This window comes from Poecilia latipinna, unplaced genomic scaffold (assembly GCF_001443285.1).
Source record: "Poecilia latipinna isolate Pla-1442-1.1 unplaced genomic scaffold, P_latipinna-1.0 Scaffold2491, whole genome shotgun sequence".
Lineage (NCBI taxonomy): Eukaryota > Metazoa > Chordata > Actinopteri > Cyprinodontiformes > Poeciliidae > Poecilia > Poecilia latipinna.
In genome coordinates, this window is record NW_015115107.1 from 19,557 (window position 1) to 28,924 (window position 9,368).

At 37.2% G+C, this 9,368-nt stretch overlaps 1 long non-coding RNA gene across 1 annotated transcript; it reads right to left on the reverse strand.

Moving 5' to 3' along the window:
- Positions 1-919: 919 nt before the first annotated feature.
- On the reverse strand, positions 920-5,101 carry LOC106938031 (uncharacterized). The gene is made up of 2 exons (XR_001422514.1): positions 4,121-5,101; positions 920-1,131 (listed from the first exon to the last, which is right to left on the reverse strand). It is a non-coding gene; the product is annotated as an uncharacterized LOC106938031 (long non-coding RNA).
- Positions 5,102-9,368: the final 4,267 nt, after the last annotated feature.

Consider the following 9,368-nt stretch of genomic DNA (forward strand, 5'->3'; position numbering starts at 1 on the left):
GTTGCGCCACTGTGTGGCCCGTTGAGGGTGGCCAATATACTGAAGTGGCCCTCGGTGAAATTGAGTTTGACACCCCTGCCCTAAAGGGTCCAGCAGCTTCAAATTCTTAGAAGCCCCAACAACAAATAACTAATTAAAAAAGTTCACCAGAGAGGCTTCTTTTGTCGTCTGTCCAAGGAGCTGCTGATCAGATACTACTGATGTAAAATAGGGTCCACACTGACTTACAGTATAAAACCTGTACAGCAGTAGAGAAAAAGAGCTGGCAGAGGGGTACCAAAACACCACCGTGGATCATCATATACCCTTTGATGACATCTATTCAGCCCGCCTGTTCAAAAACCAGACAAAAAGCATTTTAAGAGACCCTTTTCACCAGGATGCTGCCACATACATTTTTGTATGCAGAATGTATTGCTTCTGTATGTTTATTTAATGTATTACTACCCATCACTGGTCTGTAGTGCAGTACTTCCTATTTTCCAGTTAACATAGGAAATCAGCCATGTTGCCATTTACTAGAAACCCGAAATGTTGCCAAACCGACTTAAGTATAGTTGGGACATCTATTAGAAATTCAACAGGCAAAGCCTTGCTGAATACAACTGTCTAGTGCTTAATATTGCGAGATCTTGTTACACCATGAAACAATTAATACCATGAAATAAATATATCTGAGGAGGGTTAGGCTTTTAGTGTTAAGATACTTAACACTAAAAGTCTTTTAGTGTTTTCTACTGCCAATGTTTTAGTTTCAGCCTTGATTTTTGCTACATGCAGGTGACATCAATCCAAGGGTAGAAAATAAATGTCAATAATTCAAAAGTGCCTTTTCAAGATAGTCTTAAAAAGGCAAACACAATGAAATACAATTTCATTGCTGCTGTGTTGTAAGAACAACTGCTCATAATCTACTTACTTATTGAAGTTGATGAGCCAAATGGTGACCTCTGCTGGTGCTGTCTGATCCCAGTGAACTGTGTAACCTTTGGCTAATGTGATCACTGGCTGGAATTGCTGGTAATGCTTCTTCTTTCCTAGGGCACCTTCTAATGTCAGTGGCCAGTCAGGATATTCATTCCTCACTATTTGCATGTTCAAGTTGGCAGGTTTTCGGGTTTGGATGTAGATCTGGGAAAAACATAGCAAAAGAAGTAGATGATATCCTGGAAGAACATAAAACAAAAATTTATTTCATTAAACAACTTTGCTGAGATTTTCTTTGGTATCCGACTATCACTGTCTCAGAGAACCTCTCTATCCCCAGAAAGACAACTTAATACCAAAGCCAAATTAACTAGAACTGCAAGCAGTTATAATGGGTTCCTCGCCCGACCCAGCAGGTCCATCCCTAACACCGCCCCCCACACAAACCCCTCCGTTTACGCCTCCATATGCGGTTGACCAAGTCAAACTTTTCAGGAGGTTTTCTGTCATGAAAGGTTTCAAGCATAGAAATCCTGAAAATAAATGTTCTACCCAATATGAGCCATCCTTTGTTCATGTTCAGTCAGCTAAACTTTTATCTCTTCTTTCAAAGAACTGGCCAGTGTTGTATTTGAAGAGGATTTAATACAAAAAAAAATGAAACTGAAACAAGACAAATCATAGAAAAATACTTAGTATACAAAACATACTGCATCAAATAAACATGACTTTATATAGGCTTATATGATTAAGTTAATCTTGAATTTCCCCTTAGATAAAGTTAAGCAAATTCAGACATGTTGCTGGCCGAGATAAATGTGGATTTTGGTTCATCATGTGGTCAAACAGAATTGCTGCACTATGGTGAGAATGGGTTTCTGTACAACAAAAAATCAACAAATCAAGAAAACATTTAACAAATGTACTGAAAAAAATGCCCATAATAAAAAGTCATTATATGATACAACCTGAATACTGGATGTATTCAGGTACCTGGATACATCCAGGTTTCTTACTGTGGCCTAAGAAACAGTGTAGGTGGCCATATGACTATATTATTAGAACAATAAAATGTCAAATGTTGCTAAATTAACTGAAAATGTGGTTATTTTGAGTGGAAAGCTACAGGCATCCAATTAAAGATGAGGCATCACTTTTCTTTTGCAGTTTAATAAGATTTGCTGAATTTACAACTAAACAAATAAAGTATACCAATTAGCAAAATCTGTACCATATACTCATTAATATTCTTTCATCAACTTAGAAATGGCTCAAACCAATAAGTAGCAAATTAAATAACTTAGCTTAGATAGAGAATTAACAGTTGCATATAAAATACTAAAACATCTGTTTTATCCTTCACAGTCCTCTTGCACTCAATATCTTTCTTATGGTGCTACTGTGGGAGGTCCCAGAATATCGAGACTTTGATCGGCTGTTGTTGATTATGACTGGCAGGTGGGCCAGGAAATGATGGTTCAGATCATCAAGACGTAAAGTTCGACTCTTTTACACATCAAACTTAAAACTTATAAAGCTTTGTGCGATTTATGGCCGCGACTTCCGCTGCTAACCGGAAGTTAGCAGCGGAAGTCGCCATTTGTTTACATGTTAGCAACTCGCTAACCGGCTTCCCACAGAGGCTTTAGATATAAAGTATGTGGGAACTCCAGCTATCACAGCTTACATGTGGCAATATTGTATTACTACCACCTACAGCTAATGCAGGGAGGGATGGCGACTTGAAGAAGCAGCTGCAAACAACCCGCACTAGCAAAGTTAGCTACTTCACTGACTCTGTTGCTTCAGAGATGCAGGTTTTCTTCCCTTGGCTTTCTATCCACACAATGAAATGAGCACAAATAAAGCACTTTGGGTTCTCTCTTCAAGTTTAGATTTTTTTTTTTTGCATAATTCGTTTTTCTTTCCTTATCTGTAAGTAGGCGATGAAAACTACCACTTATCACAGAAACACCACCTTTCCGTTTTAGGAGCACTTTGAAAACACACCTGTTGCTGCAGCCGCAAACTAAATTTTGTCTGATTATTAGAGTACAGCCACAAACAGCACAACAGTTACCCGAGCTCCACAAGGGCATCTTACAGCACTGTGCTGTGGCAGGTTGCTCTCTGTAACAGGTTAATGTGATTCGGTTTGGTTTGGCTCTAGTCAGGAGGGAGATTCTCCATACTATGTGCGGAGCTGCACAGCAGCTGCGGTCATTTCTCCGCTGGTTTGCAGTGACACTCAGCAATGGAGAACCCTGAGGTTCTGATTGTGATTGACTAAATAAAACCAGATATTTTATTTTGTCTTATGGAACTTTATTGCTGGCCCAAACATAATGATAAAGACTCAGATGAGCTGATTAATTTTGCTTATTTTGTAAATATATTTACATGCTGGTGTCACGTGGTGGTGAGGAGAGAACGCCGAGACCCATGAATAAGATGAATTTAATGATAATATTGCTCGATAAACAGTTCAGGACAGGCAGGAGACAAGCGAACAGCTAATTGCCGGTAGCAACTGACTTACAGGACAAAATGAGAGCAAACACAAACCAGGACTTGGCAGTTCCACTGGAGAGTATTGAGAGCGTGCAAAAGACATACGTTTGACAAGGACCCGACGAAGAACACAGACGACAGGTGAGACTAAATACACACGGGGTAATCAAGGGAACGAGACACACCTGGGAGACGCAGAGACGAGACTCAGGAAGCAACTGAACAAAAAACTCTAAAAATAACTACACAGAAACACGATCATGACAGCTGGCACTTGATTACCAGATTATCTGTGTTATCTTTTGGATTTAGGTGCTGCAGTCAAAAGATGAATTAACTTTATTAATTAAAAAAAAATTCAAATAAAAAATAAAATTCACATCACACCGATCTAATATTATGTAGTCCTGCTGTTTTACACTGTCGGCACAGAACTGCAGGTCAGAACTCTGACCAGCTTCTCTGCTTTTCTCGTCTTCATTTCTGTCCATTCTTCAGAGAAATTAGCTACTAGAAATGCTCCTAACTGTCTTTCAAAACAAAACTTGATCATGTTCCTGTTGTTTCCCATAATTAAACTCACGATTATGATCTTCTGTATTGAGCATTTTGCATGCCTTGCATTGCTTCTGCTGGCTCAGAACCATAATTATCTGATGATAATAACTGGGGACTGACCAACCTGTGCATAATGGCCACTGCAGATTGCAGCCTTCCAATCAGGCACATCAATGCAGTCAGGGTGACGGAGCAGCCAGTTGTCTTCTTTAACCAAAAACGCTCCAGGATACTCACTAACTGATCCATCAATGTCATGGAAGATGGTTGTCTTATCTCCATCCATCTGCATCTTGTTGAACCAGGGGCCCGGTTCTCCAAAAAATACCCTAGATGTGATCTGGAGTAAAGTGAAAAATCTGCTCATATTGGCTGATCTGTGGAAAAAGGCATCATTCAAGATCAAAGGCAACACTCAAAATCAAGTGTTGGGCACCTGTACCATTTTGAGGTGGTTTTTATTTTCTTTCATAAATTCAAAAATATAAAAAATACATGAATTTGGTACCTCTGTACAAAATTCACATTCATCCAAATAAGAACTGCTCATGATTCCCCCAATTATGAAATTAGCTTCACATATGAATGTCCACAATGCTAAGCACATTCAACTGTATAACCAGATATTTAAATACACTGAATAAAATGGCATGCACACATTTTCACTCACTGCGGTGAGTGAAAATCAGACCAAACTTCTCTGTGTATGATTTGGGTTAAACCTTCCACAAGTTAGCTGTGCATGTATTTTAAGGCAACACCTGAAACATACTGCTTTCTTATTTGACATGATGAGTAGGTCAAAAGAAATCAGCAAGGAGAGAATTGTGCAGCTGCACAAATCTGTTTCATCCTTGGGAACAATTTTACATAGACATAGAAATCATTAATACAAAATAAAAAATCTGTTCCCCTAGTGGCCCTGGGATTCTAAGCGGCCTCTTAGTTTACTTATGCCTTGGACCGGTCCTGCTCCTAAGTAGCGGGAAGTCCAAGAGAAGCTGCAAGGAAGAGTGCAACACAACAGCATTACAGTGTATCACAAAAGTGAGGACACCTCTCACATTCCTGCAGATATTTAAGTATACTTAAATATCTGATATATATATAAAGATATATCTTTTCATGGAACACTGACAAAATGACACTTTAACACAATGAAAAGCTTATATAACAGTGTAACTTTATTCTTCCCTCAAAATAACTCTGTATTTGAATGTCTAAACCACCGTCAACAAAAGTGAGTACACCCCTAAGAGACTACACCCGTAAATGTTTTGAGCACTGCTTGTCATTTTCCCTCCAAAATGTCACGAGACTAGTTAGTGGGAGTGCACAGAGAGCAGGTTTTGTAGTACACCTCTCACACTGTCTCATACTGGTCACTGAAAGTCTCTCTGAGGATCTTAAAAGACAAATTGTTGCCTACATGAAGACGGCCAAGGCTACAGGAGGGTTGCCAACACCCTGAAACTGAGCTGCGGCACAATGGCCAAGATCATCCAGCATTTTTAACTGGGTCCACTCAGAACAGATCTTGTGTTGGTCATCCAGAGAAGCTCAGTGCACGGGCTCAATGTCACATCCAAATGCTGTCTTTAGTCTATGGTTGCTGTAGTCAATAACATTTTCCAATAACATGTAATTACCTTGTCATTTTATTAATTTCTTGTTAACATTGTTTAATACAAAAACACAGTGGGACACTGCTGGACTTCCTTCTCTAGAGGAAATCCTGCAAAGAGGTGTTTATTTCCACCTCTGTAATAAATAGTCACTGTCCGTCTCTCATCTCCCATTCCCCTCCCGCCCTTGTTCACAGCATTGAGACACCCAGATCGATAACTATAATTTGCTTCTTTTTGGTCTACCAATAAATCCCTAATCAAGTTCCACTTGGTTCAGAACTTGGCTGCTAATGTCATTATCCAAACCCTGTGCCATAATTACATCACTTCCACTCATGAGTTCAATAAGCCTATTACATTTCTTCTCAGTATTAGACACTATTAGACATTGTTCAATCCCCATTTATTGATATGGGAATCTTAATTGGAGGGGTGAGAGAAAACATTTTAAAGTCAATGACACAACTTGCCACGTGTTTGTCTAAGAGAGGTGAATGCTGCAGGTCGATGCAATCTACTGAGTTTCCTTAGACAGAAACTTTCTGAATAACTGTTTGAATAGAATCAATAACTAGAATCAACTGGAATGTATGTGTGACTGAAATTAAATGTTTCTTTGTAAAGTGCCTTTAAGTGACATTTGTTGTGAATTGGAGCGAAATAAACTGCACTGAAAAAAAATTAATTGAACAAGAATGAGCTCCATTTTATTGCTGTTGGACAAAATTATTGGAAAGTTAGTGATTCAGCTCACAGATATAATCAGAGGTTGAAGGGTGGGATTGTGGAGTTGGGTTTGGTGGATTGGTAGAGCTTGGTGTCAAAATTTAAATAGATACCAAATTTACAGAAGATGTGACCCAGATGAAGGAAGTAGATAATTAAAAGTAGGGGCCCAAGGACCGAACCTTGGAGAACACCAGTTGAACAATAATGATAAAGTGAAAAGACTGAAGTTGAATGAACTGAGTGCAGCCTGACAGATAAGATNAGGTCTGTGTGGGGAGGCCGGAGCCTGGGAACTGCTGTGCTGAATGCATTTTTGTTTTGATCAGGTATGTGAGTTGTTTTAAATGTCATCTGGATGTTAAATTAATGTATTTAGTATATTTTCATATTGTAGTGAAGGATTCTTTTTGTTGTTTATTTGATTTGAACAGTGAAAGGTGTGGCTATTGAGCAGATTATTTCTGTTTGAGTTTTATTTTAATTGTTTTGACATTTTTACTTTATTTGCTGACCTTAAGTTTTGGTTGGTTGTGGCGCATTCCTGCCTCAGTTCGCGCCGAGCTGCGCTGGGGAGAGGTCTGTGGTGGGAGGCTGGAGCCCGGGAACTGCTGTGCTAAATGCATTTTTATTTTGAACAGAATAAACCTGCCTTCCTGCTACAACACACCGTCGGTCCTCGACTGCTGGTTTCTTTCTTCACCTACACACACAACGCAGAGTACATACAACAGATGAGTCGGATGGAACCGGCTACATGGGCAATGTAGATCTGGGCTAGACTATTGGTTAATTACTTTTTAACATGCACCACTAGATCTGTAATTTCTAAAGCACCTCTGTCTGCTTTATATTGGGATCAAGTGTGAAGATAAATAGATATAAAGGCTTTGGAAATTTAATGCCAGTTTGCTAAACGAGGATTATTGTACTAGGATTTAAAAAATTATAAAAGAATTTGAAGCTGATTACTCGATTACAGATTATATAAATAAATGGGAATTCTTAAAATACAAAATACGATTGGATACCATATCTTTCAGCAAAGAACTTAGGAAGAAAGAAAAAGAGCATGAGTGTGATTTATTCAGAGAAATTCATCAAATTTGTAACTCAATTGATTCAAATAGTCCCACATTAATTGAACTGTAAGCTAAATTAGATGCTTTATATCTGCAAAGGGCACAGGGTGCTTATATCAGGACGAGGGCAAGATGGAAGGTGGAGAAAAAAAATTCTTCACATTTTAGTCGTTTGGAAAAAAGTAGACAACAAACTATAACGACTTTATTGATCAATGGTGAGGAATGCAATGACAGTAAGATTATAGAAAAATAAGTTTCTTTTCTAATTTATACTCCACCCACTTTTTAATAGATGACTCCAGTCATCTCTTTGAGAAAATCCAAAAAAAGAGTCCACAAATTGAAGAGTCTATGCGAGTCTGAATTTAGACCAGAGGAACTAGAAATGTCAAAAATGCACTTAAATAAATAACCAGGTACAGATGGTCTGACTGCCAATTTTTATCGATTTTTCTGGAATTATATCAAAAATCTTCTATGCATGTAGTGAGAAAGACATTAACTCCCACGATAAACGAAGGTTTAATTTCTCTAATCCCCAAATCTGGTAAGAATAAACGATTAATAAATATTCTTAGTCTGATTACTTTGTTAAATACAGACTATAAAATTTTGTCTGGAGCTGAGAAGAAATCTAAATAATAATTAGTGAAACACAAAAAGTTTTGTTAAAAGATCGATCAATACACAATAATATTCGACTTGTGTTAGACCTACTTGATTATAGTGACTTATTTAATTAAGGTTTTTTTATTATTTTATTATTGTTGAAATGCTTTACGATAATATTAACAGTTCAGTCTCTCTGGATCACAGTCCTAGATTTCAATCAATCAATCAAATATTATTTGGATAGCACCTTTCAGCAACAAGGCATTTCAAAGTGCTTTACATCATAAAAACACAAAACTACAAAGTCACAGAACACACAGTCAACAACATTACATTTTGCACATCAGATTATCGATTAATCTTTCATGATTAGGTTTCAAAAGCAACTCTAAACAGCTGAATTTTTAGTCTAGATTTAAAGGAACTCAGTTTTTCTTTTAAATCGTACCAGTAGGTGGCGGTAATGCGACTAAAAGGTTTTTTGCCAACCGCCAATAAAACCAAGAAGGGTAGAGCAAAACAAAATTGAAAAAATTCTATGTTCAGATTCATTATCATCACTAATGTCTATTTTAAATGTCTCATCTGAAAGTCATATGGAGTTGGTATAAGAAATTTATGAAATTATATTTAGAATGACACAAGTTCAAATAAAGATTACTTTTATGTGGATACCTGCTCATAAAGATATAGAAGGGAATGATATGGCAGATAATTTAGCTAAGATGTCTTTAAAACAAAGTAGAATTATGGAAATAGTGTAAGGTAAATATGAAATAAAATCAGTTATTAAGAGCAAAATTAAATCTGAATGGCAACAATTGTGGGAGGAAGGAACTAAAGATCGTCATTTATTTCATATACAAAAGAAGGTAGGGAATATGGAAATAATTGGAGAAAATCGAAAAGAGCAAGTAGTAATGACAAGATTGCGACTTGGACATACTGGATTAAATGAAACTTTACATTTGATAGGTAAACATCCAACATGTAGTTGTGAGTGTTGTAGGGACATGGAAACAGTAGAACATGTAATATTTCATTGTGGGAAAAATATACAGTAAGTAGAGAGAAGTTAAAACAAGAAATTAGAAAATATGATATAGAGACATTAAAACTTAATAAGATATTAATTAAACATAAAGTAAATAAATCAGTTATTAAAGTTTTGAAGGAAACAATAAGAATTTAGATTAAAGGTCTCTGGTCCACACTCCAGCACAGTAGATGGCGATAATACAGCTTAACGTTAGATGTCACCCGCTAGTAAAAATCAGAAAGAAGAAGAAGAAGGAAATAAATAATAATAGTGGCCTGTACG